Below are 15,000 nucleotides of genomic sequence, written 5' to 3' on the forward strand. Positions count from 1 at the left end.
TGAAGAATAAGTAGAGCTGCCAAAAACAGGGTTAAATATTTAAGATGTTGTACAAAGAATTGGGATCAACCGTTCATAAGCAGGGACAGGACAATTAAAGATTATACAAGCGGGTGACTGACCACCAAAAAATGTTAGTACAACAAAACAATTCTCTCTTTTTTTGTAAATAATAAAAATTTTTGCAAGGTGAACATTTTTACAAATAAAAAATGATATTAAACATACGGATACATAGAGAATATATAAAAGGTAACTAATTTGTAATTAACTCAGTGATTTTATCTTTTAGATCATTCTTCACTATTTTTCTAATACAGGGGTCCAAATAATACATGCCAGGGCTAAAGTTAAGATTACAGCTGGAAGTAAGCTAGATAATAGCGGACTCCAAAAGATTTCTTGAAGAGAAACCTTTCGATCTGGCAATCACTGGACTGTCAGGCTAATTTATCCTGTGAGAGTTTTCACTTATATGAATGAATATAGCATTGGATGTTTGTCCAGTTTTGATGGAATACTCATGTTGCTTAATACATACATCTAAATCTTTGCTAGACTGGCCAATATAAAAAGAGGAACAATACAAAAGTGTAATTTTATATTTTATATGTTGTTGTTTTCTTTAGGGCTATTTTTTATCAACATTCCTTTTAGTGTGATATTATAGGAAAAATCAAAGTTGATGTTAAAAGATTTAACAACGATTTTATGTTTTCAAAACCCCTCAGATAAGGCAAGCTAAGAATGTTCTTAGGGGATTCCTTATCCATGTCACTTTCACAATAAAACTTTTTGTGGGCTTTATTATAACAAATGTCTAGTGCATGTGAAAGATAGCAAAAATATGTCCCAATTTTTCTTATGTTTTCAACTCCTTGATCCAAATACTGGGGACTGACAATGTGCAAAGCTCGTAAAAACATAGAAGAAAAATTTATATTTTGATGTTTAGGTGATGGCCTGGATAAAAATGGACATAAGTAAGTTGTTGGTTGGTTTCCTATAAATACTGAATTTGCATTGTAATGGTTCTCTCTGTATGAAAACATGTAAGAAAGGGAGGCAATTATCTTTTTATAATTCTAAAGTAAACTTAATGGATTATTCAAATTAGAGTAAATAATTTACATCAATACCAGCAGGCAAAACAGCTAAAATATCGTCAACATATCTATACCATTTTAAAGGAGTATAAATGGTATTAGGTAAATATCGTATTTGAAAGGGTTGACCATTGCCATACCAAATATTTGTTGGTAAAATTCACCATTGAATATAAACTTACAATCACAAATGCACAACCTAATGAGTGAAATAATATGACTTACAGGTAAAGGTATTTCATGATGGATTAGTTCATTACTAAGATACTCTAAAATAGAATCTATAGGGACTTTAGTAATAAGAGAACAATCATCAAAACTAACGAATCTATCAGTGATTTTATTTAATTTATCAACTAAATCTAGGCAATTATATATGTGAGAATCAGAGATACTCCAAGTAACGGGGACAAGAGCTTGGTAATATATTTCGAAAGTTTATGTATTGAGCCAACAGCACTGATAATAGGCCACATAGGATTATTTTTATGTATTTTTTTACTAATCCGTACAAGCAAGGTAGCGAGGGAAATTTTACTGACAACTGACCTATTAGTCCTTTTTTTTATGTTTAAGGATTTTTTTCACTGTGCTGTTGAAATTTTTTTATGACTTGAAGGGAATTCTTTGTTAGTTTTTTGTAAGTCGTATCATCATCCAGTAGGCTTGCATACGTGATATGTAGTCAGCTTTATCTAAAATTACAATACTATTCGACTTATCAGCTTTTGTGATGTGGATTGTATTGTCTTTTCAGATCGGTCAAACTTTTCTTATAGCGAGCAGGGCAATTACTTTCATGCCTAACATTCGCAGCTCCATAAACAATACCTTTAATTATGGCAACATGATTTTGAGGAAGATCACAATACTTTTAAAATATACATAGGGACGACGCAATCGTTAAAGCAGAGGGTCTATTAAATACAAAGAAAGATAAACCATATCCGAGTGCACTCACAACATTTTCACTTATTTGTTTACTTGATAAATTTATAACACAGTCATTACGTGCACTATTAGTCCAGTCACTACTATCAATAAGATTTTTTTGTTTTCTGTCGTGTTTCCTTGTTAGGGCACCTGTAGTGCTACGAAGTTTTCCATAAACTTCTTATCGCAGTAAGTCATCCCAATTAGCCGGGATGGAATGATTGAATGAAATTCTGGATTTTTCTAATTCCTTAAATTTTTCCTTCTCCTCTTGCTTTGCGGGTGCTTTAACATCATAGCACTGAATTCATTGAATGGGTGATGGTCATATCTTCGTAAACGGAGAGGTAGCATGGGATTTAGGGAGCACTCCTTCAGCGAAATACAGGAACTTAAGTTGAATTCTGGTCGCCGAAAGAGAGTTGGAGAAGGTAGTGACTACGCAGTTCAAAAGAGGAAACAGGATAGCAAAAGAAAACGTGGCCCTCAGTATGTATAACTGAATCACGAAAATATGAAACGTGATGAATATAATATATAAACAAATTTTGCACAAAGAAAATAACCCTATGCGGCCTATTATCAGTACTGTTGGCTCAATATTATATAAACTCCGGATTATATTACCAAGCTCTTGCCCCCGTTACTTGCAACTATTTCCGAGTCTCACGTATATAATTGTCTAGATTTAGTTGATAAATTAAACAAAATCACTTTTTGCCCCACTGATAGGTTCGTTAGTATTGATGTTTGTTCTCTTCTACTAAAGTCCCTATAGATTCTATTTTACAGCATTTTAGTAATGAACTAATCCATCATGAATTACCTCTACCTTTAAGTCATTTTTCACTCACTAGATTGTGCATTTGTGATTGTAAGTTTATATTCAATGGTGAATTTTACCAACAAATATTAGGTATATGGCAATGGGCAACCTTTATCCCGACTCTTCTCAAACTTGTATATGGGATTCTTTCAAATACGATATTTACCTAATACCATTTATACCCCTTTAAAGTAGTATAGATATGTTGATGATATTTTAGCTGTTTTGCCTCCTGGTATTGATGTAAATGATTTACTTTCTAATTTGAATAACCAAGTACCATACGTTAAGTTTACTTTAGAATTATAAAAAGACAATTGCCTGCCTTTCTTAGATATTTTCATACATAGAGAACTATTTCAATGCAAATTCAGTATTTATAGGAAACTAACCAACAACTTAACTTATGTCCATTTCTATTCATCAAAATATAAATTTTTTCTTCTATGTTATTACGAGCTTTGTGCATTGTCAGTCCCCAGCATTTGGATCGAGAAATTGAATACATAAGAAAAATAGGGACAGATTTACGTTATCCTTCACATATACTACACATTTGTTAAAATAAAGCTCACAAAATGTTTTATGGTGAAAGTAACATGGATAAAGAAACCTTTAAGAACATTCTTAGCTTATCTTATTTGAGTGGTTCAGAAAACATAAAATCATTGTTAAAATCTTTTAATGTCAACCTTGTTTTTTCATATAATAACACACAAAAAATTAATAAAAACAGCCCTAAAGAAAACAACAACATAACATATAAAATTCAACTTTTGTACTGTCCCTCTTTTTATATTGGCCAATCTAGCAAAGATTTAGATGGATGTATTAAGCAACATAAGTATTTCGTCAAGGCTGGACAAACATCCAATGCTATATTCATTCATTTAAGCGAAAACTCCCACAGGATAAATTGGACTGAAAGTTCAGTGATTGCCAGATCGAAAGGTTTCTCTACAAGAAATCTTTTGGAGTCCACTATTATCCAGCTTACATCCAGCTATAATTTTAACCTTAGCCCTGGCATATATTATTTGGACCCCAGTATTAGAAAAATTTTCAAGAACGACCTAGAAGATAAAATCACTGACTTCATTACAAATTAGTAACCTTATATATATTTTCTATGTATCTTATGTTTAATAAAATTTTTTATTTGTAAAAATGTTCACCTTGCAAAAATTTTTATTGTTCACAAAAAAAGGAGATTTATTTTGTTGTACTAATATTTTTTGGTGGTTAGTCACCCCCTTGTATAATTTTTTATTGTCCTGTCCTTGCTTCTGAACGGTTGATCATAGTCCTTTGTAAAACCTCTTAAATATTTAACCCCGTTTTGGCAGCTCTGCTAATTCTTCAATTGTGTTGGATTCAGGGCATATTTTTTCCTTTGTAATCCCCATCTGTCATTTATATGAGCTTTCTTTGTAAACTTACTTTTATATTTCTTCAGTCTGCTAAGTCGAAAGGCCTCACAGCACTCCAGTGTTTCCCCTCCTTTGTGGATTCTATCTTTTATATATATATATATATATATATATATATATATATATATATATATATATATATATATATATATATATATATATATATATATGAAAAGTTTTTATCACATCACCGTGATTCATATACAAGCATTGCTACAAACGTCCTTTAATTTTCACGACCATTCGGAAATAATATATTTTCATCATATGTTACCTAGGAATTTTTAGTTGATAATAAGTATGCCGTCCTGTGGGCTCGAACCAACGAAGGACAGAACTCAGGACTACAGGGACGCATTAACCCGTGCGGCCACAAGAGGTATAAGTGGATATCGGCTCCCATGTACAAATCACCCGTCGAACTCAGGTGTTTGTATTTGGGGACGATATCCACCCACCTCTGCCAGCCATGTTGACCGTGTAATGCGCTCCTGAGTTCCTGTCCTTCGTTGGTTCGAGCCCACGGGACGGCGTACTAATTATCAATTAAAAAATTCCCCTTCGGTAACATATATGAAAATATATTATTTCCGAGGCAGAGCGAATTGCATATTAAAGGACGTTTGTAGCTTAATGCTTGTATATGAATCACGGTGATGTGATAAAAACTTCATAATATGGCTGCGTGCGACAAACGCATTACACGGTCAACATGGCAGAGGTGGGTGGATATCGTCTCCAAATACAAACACCTGAGTTCGACGGGTGATTTGTACATGGGAGCTGATATCCACTTATACCTCTCTTGTGGCCGCGCAGGTTCATGCGTCCCTGTAGTCCTGAGTTCCTGTCCTTCGTTGGTTGAGCCCACGGGACGGCGTACTTATTATCAACTAAAAATTTCCTTCGGTAACATATATGAAAATATATTATTTCCGAGGTAGAGCGAATTGCATATTAAAGGACGTTCGTAGCTTAATGCTTGTATATGAATCACGGTGATGTGATAAAAACTTCATAATATGGCTGTAAAAGCGACAAACGCATTACACGGTCAACATGGCAGAGGTGGGTGGATATCGTCTCCAAATACAAACACCTGAGGTTGACGGGTGATTTGTACATGGGAGCCGATATCCACTTATACCTCTCTTGTGGCCGCACGGGTTAATGCGTCCCTGTAGTCCTGAGTTCCTGTCCTTCGTTGGTTCGAGCCCACGGGACGGCGTACTTATTATCAACTAAAAAATTCCCTTCTTGGTAAATATATATGAAAATATATTATTTCCGGTAGAGCAAATTGCATATATTAAAGGACGTTTGTAGCTTAATGCTTATATATATATATATATATATATATATATATATATATATATATATATATATATATATATATATATATATATATAGATATATATAGATATATATATATATATATATATATATATATATATATATATATATATATATATATATATATATATATATATATATATATATATATATATATATATATATATATATATATATATATATATATATATATATATATATATATATATATATATATATATATATATATATATATATATATATATATATATATATATATATATATATATATATATATATATATATATATATATATATATATATATATATATATATATATATATATATATATATATATATATATATATATGTGTTTGTGTGTGTATATATATATATATATATATATATATATATATATATATATATATATATATATATATATATATATATATATATATATATATATATATATATATATATATATATATATATATATATATATATATATATATATATATTTCTGTCTCTGTCTGTCAGCTATGAAGTAGAGTTTAATGGCATGGCTGGAGTGAAACTCCATTGTGGAGGGGTCAACTTATGTAGGAAACCCCAGTATAACCTGACTTGGGTTGGGGGCATATATATATATATATATATATATATATATATATATATATATATATATATATATATATATATATATATATATATATATATATATATATATATATATATTTGTCTCTGTCTGTCAGCTATGAAGTAGAGTTTAATGGCATGGCTGGAGGAAACTCCATTGTGAGGGGTCAACTTATGTAGGAAACCCCCAGTATAACCTGACTTGGGTTGGGGGGCAGACAATACCGACCTCATAGCCCCAGCATCGGATGTTTTGGCGGTTAGATAGCCGTTAGGGACACAAGGGCGAATACTGGCCGTAACTAGGCTATTAACCTTACCCTCAAGTACTTAACTATAAGACCTTTTTTCCCTACGACATTTTGCTGGCTGTGTGACTGCTTTCAGATCACCCGATATCTGATGCTCCAAACTAAACAACAAAGCAGATGCGATGCCCTACAACCTGGGCGACAAACACTCCTTTACTTGACTGCTACTGCATAAAGTTGGTGCGGGTCCTTCTCTCTGAGTGGGCATGGACTGCGAGACTCCTGCAGCTGAAATTCATCTTCTGCAACGAGCTCAGTGAACAAAAGGAACGAGGTACGTCTGGAAGCACTCGGTCCACTGCCAGTTTTCTGTTTCTCCTCGTGAATTTCTCTCCATTTTCAATATTTCCAACTCTTCATTCTCCTAAACATAGTCCTCCTTTGTCAAATCAGACATAGCAGCCCTTTTGCACTCATGACTTGTCCTAAGCTCAAATTAAATTAGTTCAGTGATCATAATTAGATTGCTCCCACCATAGCGTTACCACGGGCTAATTAAATCTAACTGATCAGTTCCTCCATCGTGCATAATTAAGTTCATGTGAGAGAAAATCATTGGCTTTTAATGCTAACCTGGAATTCTCTTCCAGAACCATGTTATTTGGCCCTTCAAGTGGCCTACCCTGCCTTGTGATCCAAAACTAGAGTAGATGTTTACCTCTCATCCTGCCACATTCAACAGTCTTCTGTTTAGCGGTCCCATGGCACTAGACAGTTCACCCCTTAATAAATCATGTTGCATTAACAACCCAAAATCATTTAACCAGTAACAGTCTGCACGTTCATTTGTGTGTTAAACTATTTCAGGGCCGTAGCCTTTTCAGATTCAGCAATTTGCTACGCATTGTCTAATTTTATTGCACATTGTATGTGCTTGCTTGTTGCTTAGTCAGCCCTTTCATATTAATTTCTCGATTGCTGCATTTGTAAATAAATTTAGTTTAAATTAAATAACTGGTTAATTTTTCCCAATGGCAACTTCCAGTTCTCTGTTTACTTAGATGTGTTATCAAGGTAAGTCAGTCTGCTCATTCCATTTATCGCTTACATTCTGAGTACTTTGTGTTGGCCTTCAAGGCAGTTAATTAAGAAACCCATGTTCTTTCTTCCAACCAGCCTCAGAATGTAACAGTAGTCGATCTCGCCAGATCTTAGTCAATTAGTAACGAGAATTAGCTTCGCTATCACTAGACTAGGAAGGAAACGAACCGAGGAATGATATATAATTCATAAAAAAATTTATTATATTATTCACAAAGGCAAAATATAAGGGTGGCCGAACTGAGGCCAAGGATAACAAGGTAAGGGTTATTATTATAATTGTTGTAAAGTTAAGGATGCATTAGGAACAGATAGGAAAAAAAGTGTAAAAAAAAGTGATTAGCAGTAAATCTCTTAATTATATATTCATATAAGATAGAGGCGAGGCCGCAAAATAGTTCTTAAGTTAGAGATAGAGAATAATTGCCCTCGAAATTTCGTGTACAAATAGCAGCTGTGTTGATGCCAGAAGACTGATCATTAGGGATTAGGAAGTGCTTCCCAGGGATTTATTGCATCTGTTAGCCGTGAACAGTTAGCTAAGAATGTTGTTCGAAAACAGTTACGGCAGAGGAAGTGTACAATTCCTGTGTTAGTGAAATGTAGTTAAAAAAATTCGTGCTGTTAAAATACGTGTGACGACCTCTGGCAGTTCGGTGCTCTACCAGTTCGGCTGTACCAGCTCAGCGCATGCACCTTCCTTCGTCCCACTCACCAGATGAAATTCCATTTCTTTTCACCCCTAACGCAAACCTAACGAAGTATCTTGATAATCCTGATAGTAGTTTGAAAACCCTTTCCACTATATAACTTGTCATGACGAGAGCCAGCTATTAAATTACGTAAATAGCAAAGGTATATTTTTAGAAAAAAAGGGTAACAGCGTAATTTTGCATAACGTAATTTATCATGAGATATTAGAGTAAATTAAATCACGCAACGAATACGTTCCATTACAAATATGCTCTGAGAGAGAGAGAGAGAGAGAGAGAGAGAGAGAGAGAGAGAGAGAGAGAGAGAGAGAGAGAGAGAGAGAATGAACTCTAATATTCTTCCATTATAACAAAAAGAATAATAAAATTAATTAAATGAGCATTGGAAAATAAACCCACTAATTCATAAAGGCAAGTACAATATTCTTTTCTTTTCATTTTTACACCAAACTTTGAGCTTTTAAGATCACCCATCAATTCTTTCTTTTACTCATTCACACATAGTGAGCGAATTTACATACGTGCCCGTGATCACTGAATTGTCTCCCATATCTATTTTCACATTAAGTGCTTCAGCCCGCGGAGTGAACTCTCGTACATTTCACAGAGCATATGCACCACCATTTAATAACAGTTATCGACTGTCGCACACAAGTGGGTGTCCATTATCCAAGACTTGCATATACCGCAAGCACCAAATTGCATAATGAGTGCAAACCCCAACCTTCCTTTCCTCATTTCAGGAAGCAGCCCCTAGTTCTCAGAACTAGCCACCCACGAGTGCAAGCCCGAGGGTTTCCCTTCCACAGTGCAGCTAATCTAAGGCACTGCCAGTGACTTAAGTTACTGAAACACTTACCTTTCCACTTTCCCTTGTACTCCTTACTCACATTTTGCCTCAGGCAGAGTGCCATTTCCTTCAGTGCAGTTTGGTTGCACTGCCCTTTAGTGTTGTTCCCCGGAACACACCGACACCACAGTTCCATCAAGACATAGTACTCACACATAATCCACTGCACCTGTACCTGAGATACAGAGTGCCAATAACAGTGTATCTGCCCATAAGGACGTTTGCTCCTTCAGGATCACTTCCACTTTACCAGTGTGTCTGCCCATAAGGATCATTATTCCTTCAGGATCGCTCCATCAGTGTGACCTTCGCACGGCACACTCTACCACAGTGCCTCCTCATTGAAAAATTGCCACACCACTGAAGTGTCTCCAAATTATGGGACACTTCCCCAGTGTCACAGACCATTCCCCCAAGTACGTCCAGTCAACCCAGTTAAACGCCCTTACCCACCAGAAACATGGCGGCAGACAATTACAGAGCCTTCATGGATCTGGGGAAGAAGGCAGGTCTCACGGGATCAGAACTCACCAAGTTGGCCAAGGAACAGCTACTCAAGGAAAAGGAGCTCAAGCTGGAGAAGGCAAGAAAAGAAAGTGCTGAAGCTATGGCTATCCAACAAGCCTCCAGCCCCACACTTGCTGCACCCAATGCTCTGCTCCCAAGCATTAATTCCCTAGTCCCCAAGTGGACTGAGGAAGAGCCGGAAGCATGATTGGCGGAGATAGAGGTGATCTTGGAAAATTACAATACCACAGAGACAGAGAGGGCCTAAGTGCTTGCCAAGCACATGGAAGGAAAAGCTAAGGCAGCACCTCCGCTTGCTGGAGAACAGTCAAAGAGGCAACAGGCTTGAAGTTTGTAGGGTCATCACAAAAGACTATGAAATAACACCAGAGAAATGGAGACAATGGTTCCGAAAAGTAAGTATACCTTAGTTTTACCAGACCACTGAGCTGATTAACAGCTCTCCTAGGGCTGGCCCAAAGGATTAGACTTATTGTACGTGGCTAAGAACCAATTGGTTACTTAGCAACGGTTCCGAGGCCTTGCCAAGTAAATCGGCTGGTCCTAGACGGAATGGGCCTGTCACAAGACCCAGTCTGGTTCCCACTGGTTCAACTCCCTGTTGTGCAATACCTTCGAGGACTTATTCAATCAGACCATGCTGGAGGATCTTTTCCTATATATATATATGTGCCTGGGCCCCTTGCTGTGTATCTCAGTGATAAACAGCCCACCACACTCATGGAAGCCTGACGTATAACTGATTCATAGGAAACTTACATCCAATCCCACAGCATGTCTCACCACCGCATAGTGCCACCTGGGTAGGTCTCAAGCTCAACTCGCCCACTCCACCGACAGTCACCATAGGGAAATCAGCCCATTCAAAGGGACCCTGCTGAGACTGTGGAACTCCAGGGCACTATACTGATGGATACCTTGGTTGCTCAAAGCATATCTTCTCTAGCAAGCACATCAACCTGATTATTGCCATGACCTCCATGGCTGTACCGCCAAATATGTCTCATCCTAAGCGGCTCTGGACTCAGTCCGTCTCAGTGGCACCCCTGGATGGCTCTAGCTTACCAGTGAACCTGCTGGCTACGGTAGACACTGGCTCAGATATTAGCCTGATTGATCGGGCCCAAGTGCCAGGCAGTGCCACTGTTGATGAAAAGACCAGGTGGTCGATGACTTGGATAGAGAAGCAAACCAAGACCATTCCCATTGTTGAACTTCAGGTGGTAACCACCCCTTGGGGCACGCAACCTCACCGCCTTGGCGTGGTGAATAAAATCAGGCACGAAGTGGAATTCCTGTTGGGATGAGGCTTCCTCTGGGGATGTCCTTCCCCAATGCCACTCTGTTGCCTAGCTACTTCCACCAGGGAGGCCTTAACTCCAAAACCACCTGACTGGGACACCGCCACTGTGACACGCATGCCACCGTTAGCCCTACCTTCCTCTTACCAAGGTGTTTGACGGAAGGGGCACTCTCCATGCAACTCCAGGCCAAGTCCTCGATCCTCACAAAAGGATGGCTACCCAAAGCTTCCTCCCTCACGACGAAGGGAAGTTGCCAGGTAACACTGCAAGACCTTTAATGTAACAAAGCACTCAGCGAATTGGGCGAGGTGCCCTAGCAAGCAGAATGTAGCAGACACCACACCCAGAACCATTCCAAGAGGGTCTGGCAGACCTTAACATTACACCTCCTCTGGTCGACCAGGAAGTGTCTGGCTGGGAAGCAGACGCTGGTTCTACCCTTACGGCAGTTATCGCAGCAGCCGAAGTAGGGAGCCTGCCCGTAGCTACTACTAGGGCTACCTCTGATCCTGCTCCTGACAGCACTTCTGGCCTTTCCCCAGAGTCGGTGCCCTCATCATCTCCCAGGAATGGCATAGCCAGACCTTGGAGGAACCAGAAGAAGAAGAAGGCAGAAGAGATCCAATTAACCAACAAGGGCCACTAGCTCTCCTTGGCAGTCGTGTCTCATTGGCACAGTGCTATTTCCATCTCAGAGTGATCTTAGCACCTACCCAGAGAAGGTAGCTGGCGTGATCTCTGCCCAAGTAGACTAACATCTAACACCCTAGGCATCTTGTATTACTAACCCTGATAATAACCTCATAATAAAACCATCCAATACTCAAGCTGGTGCACCTCCTGGCCACTTAACATAATTAACCCTTCAGGTTGCTCATGTCCAAAGTTATTGTGTGTGATATTCCATGGAGAATTGTGTAATCCACAATTATTTACATTTAGTTGGGTCAGTGTCATTTAATTTAGTGCCAGGGCCATAGGATAGTAGGCTATGTCAACGAGACACGTTTACCATGTACCCGTTGCCTAGGAGTAGAGTTCTCCTGTCGTCAGAGAGAGCCAGTGGAAGTCTGTAAATAACGTTGCATGGGTTAGGCTCTGCTGTAGTAGGTAACTCAGCAAAACTATAGCTGGTTCACCTAAGGTAGATTCTTGGGCCTAAGAGATATTTGTTTGGTGGCCTCTGATTGGCTGGTACCAGGAGGTAGACAGCTTGTTAACTGTCTCATTTTAATGCCTGTAACTCAGAAAACTGGCAATATGTTTATATTTCTACATTTATCTCACATTTTGCAAAAGATAGGAAAGTTTTGGTCATACCATAGATTCCTTATTAATTATTGTACAACTAAATCATGATTTCCTGAAATCAAAAAGATAAAATACAAAGGAATTACAATGAGTAAAACTGAAGAGGGAAGCATTTAATTCTTTATACTTGCTTTTTACTTATCATCGGAATTTGCATCATTCATGCGATCAAGATAAAATAAAAATAAATTCCCCCTAAATATGCAGGTGCTTTCGGACTTTAGATGCGTGTGATATGTGAAGAGAAAATGAAGAATATGTCTTATTATGTTGTATTCGTTCTTGACTCATTTTGGCAGTAGTGCCGAGAGACGGTGATATACAAACAGTGAGAGCTTTGAGGCGCCATTGACAGTTGCCAATTAGTGATATGAGAAGTTTGCAGTTTTGACAATATTTACTGTATTATTATGTCAATCAATTTTCTGTAAATAAATGCATGGAATTCCCAATATGACTGTCAAACTTTTTCACTCCAGTATCATATATGTCCATATTTCTGGATGTATCTGATAAGATGGATGCATCTGGATGTGTTGGCTTCAATTCAGTCTAGGTGAGAAATCTGCTTACTATAGGCTACATGATAAATAACAGGCCTACATAATTATCAAATGTAACATGTATATAAAGGAATAAACATTCTGGTGTAAGAGTAGCTCAAACAAATTCTGAAAAAAAAACAGAATTTTATATTCGCTACATCGCCAATAGATTTTATGGTAAGAAATAAAAAGATGCACTACTGCCAAACTGAGTCAAGAACAGATGAAACATAGTAAGATATATTCTTCATTTTCTCTTCACATATCACACATATCTAAAATTTGAAAGCACCAGCATATTCAGGGTGAATTTATTATATGAAAACACAAGTTTTATTTTATTTTGATCGCATGAATGATGCAAAATCTGATGATAATTAAAAAAAAAGTATAAAAAATTAAATGCTTCTCTCTTCACTTTTACTTGTAATTCCTTTGTGTTTTATTTTATTGATTTCAGGAAATCAAGATTTAGTTGTACAATTAATACCAAATCCTATGTTATGACCAAAACCTTACTACCTTGTGCAAAATGTGAGATAAACGAAGAAATATAAACATATTGCAAGTTTTCTGAGCTACAGATGTAAAAATGAGACAGCAAGTGAGCCACCTAACTCCTGGTACCAACCAATCAGAGACCGCCAAACAAATATCTTGTAGGCCCAAGAATCTACCTTAAGTGAACAAGTTATAGTTTTGCTAAGTTACCTACTACAGCAGAGCCTAACCTATGCAACAGTATTTACAGACTTCTACTGGCTGTCTCTGATGACAGGGGAACTCTACTCCTAGGCAACGGGAACATGGTAAATGTGTCTCGTTGACATAGCCTACAATCCTATGGCCCTGGCACTAAATTAAATGACACTGACCTAACTAAATGCAATTAATTATGGATTCGCAGTTCTCCACAGAAAGCACACACAATAACTTTGGACACGAGCAACCTGAAGGGTTAATTATGTTAAGTGGCCAGGAGGTGTACCAGCTTGAGTATTGGATAGTTTTATCATGAGGTTATTATCAGGGTTAGTACTACAAGACGCCTAGGGTGTTAGATGTTAGTCTACTTGGGCTGAGATCACACAGGCTACCTTCTCTGAGCAGTTAGTAGGTCCTTTTAGCTAGTCGCAGTGCAAAGGACAACTCATTTAGGGATGCTAACTGACTAGTCAAGATGAATAACTCACTTAGCCAAGGCCTTCACACCCGAAAGGGAGTGAATGCCTTTTTAACCGGGGGAGCTCTTCCATATTTATAAAAATCCATCTCTCCATCTGTCAGCTATGAAGTACAGTTTAATGGCACAGCTGGAGGAAACTCCACTGAGGGGGTGAACTTATGAAGGAAACCCCAATATCACCTGACTTGGGGGGGTGGGGAAAAAATACTAACCTCTTAGCCCAAGCACTGGATGTTTTGGGGGTTAGGTAGCCGTTAGGGACACAAAGGCAAATCCGGGCCATAAGTAGGCTATTATCCTAACCCCTTAAGAACTTAGCTATAAGACCTATTTTTCCTATGACCTTCACTGGCTGTGTGACTGCTTTCAGAGCACCGATGTCCTGTGCTTCAAACCAAACAACAAAGCAGGTGCGATGCCCTGCGACCTGGGTGACAAACATTCCTTACCTGACCGCTACAGCATAAAGTTGGTGCGGGTCTTTCTCTCTGAGTTGGCACGGAGCGTGAGACTCCTGTGTCCGAAATTCGTCTTCTGCGATGAGCTCACTGAACAAAAGGAATAAGGAACGTCTGGAAGCACTCAGTCCACTGCCAGCTTTTTGTTTCTCCTCTTGAATTTCTCTCCATTTTCAATATTTCCAACTTTTAATTCTCCTAAACAAAGCCCTTTTGTCAAATCAGACCTAGCAGCCCCTTTTCCCTCATGACTTGTCCCAAGCTCAAATTAAATAAATTCAGTGATCATAATTAGATCGTTCCCACCATAGTGTTACCACGGGCTAATTAAATCTAGTTGATCAATTCCTCCATCCTGCATAATTAAGTTCATGTGAGAGAAAATCATTGGTTTTGAATGCTAACCTGGAATTCTCTTCCAGAAACATGTTATCTGGCCCTTCGAGCAGTCTGCCCTGCCTTGTGATCCAAAATTAGCATAGAGTCTTCT

This window comes from Macrobrachium rosenbergii, chromosome 13, assembly GCF_040412425.1.
Source record: "Macrobrachium rosenbergii isolate ZJJX-2024 chromosome 13, ASM4041242v1, whole genome shotgun sequence".
NCBI lineage: Eukaryota > Metazoa > Arthropoda > Malacostraca > Decapoda > Palaemonidae > Macrobrachium > Macrobrachium rosenbergii.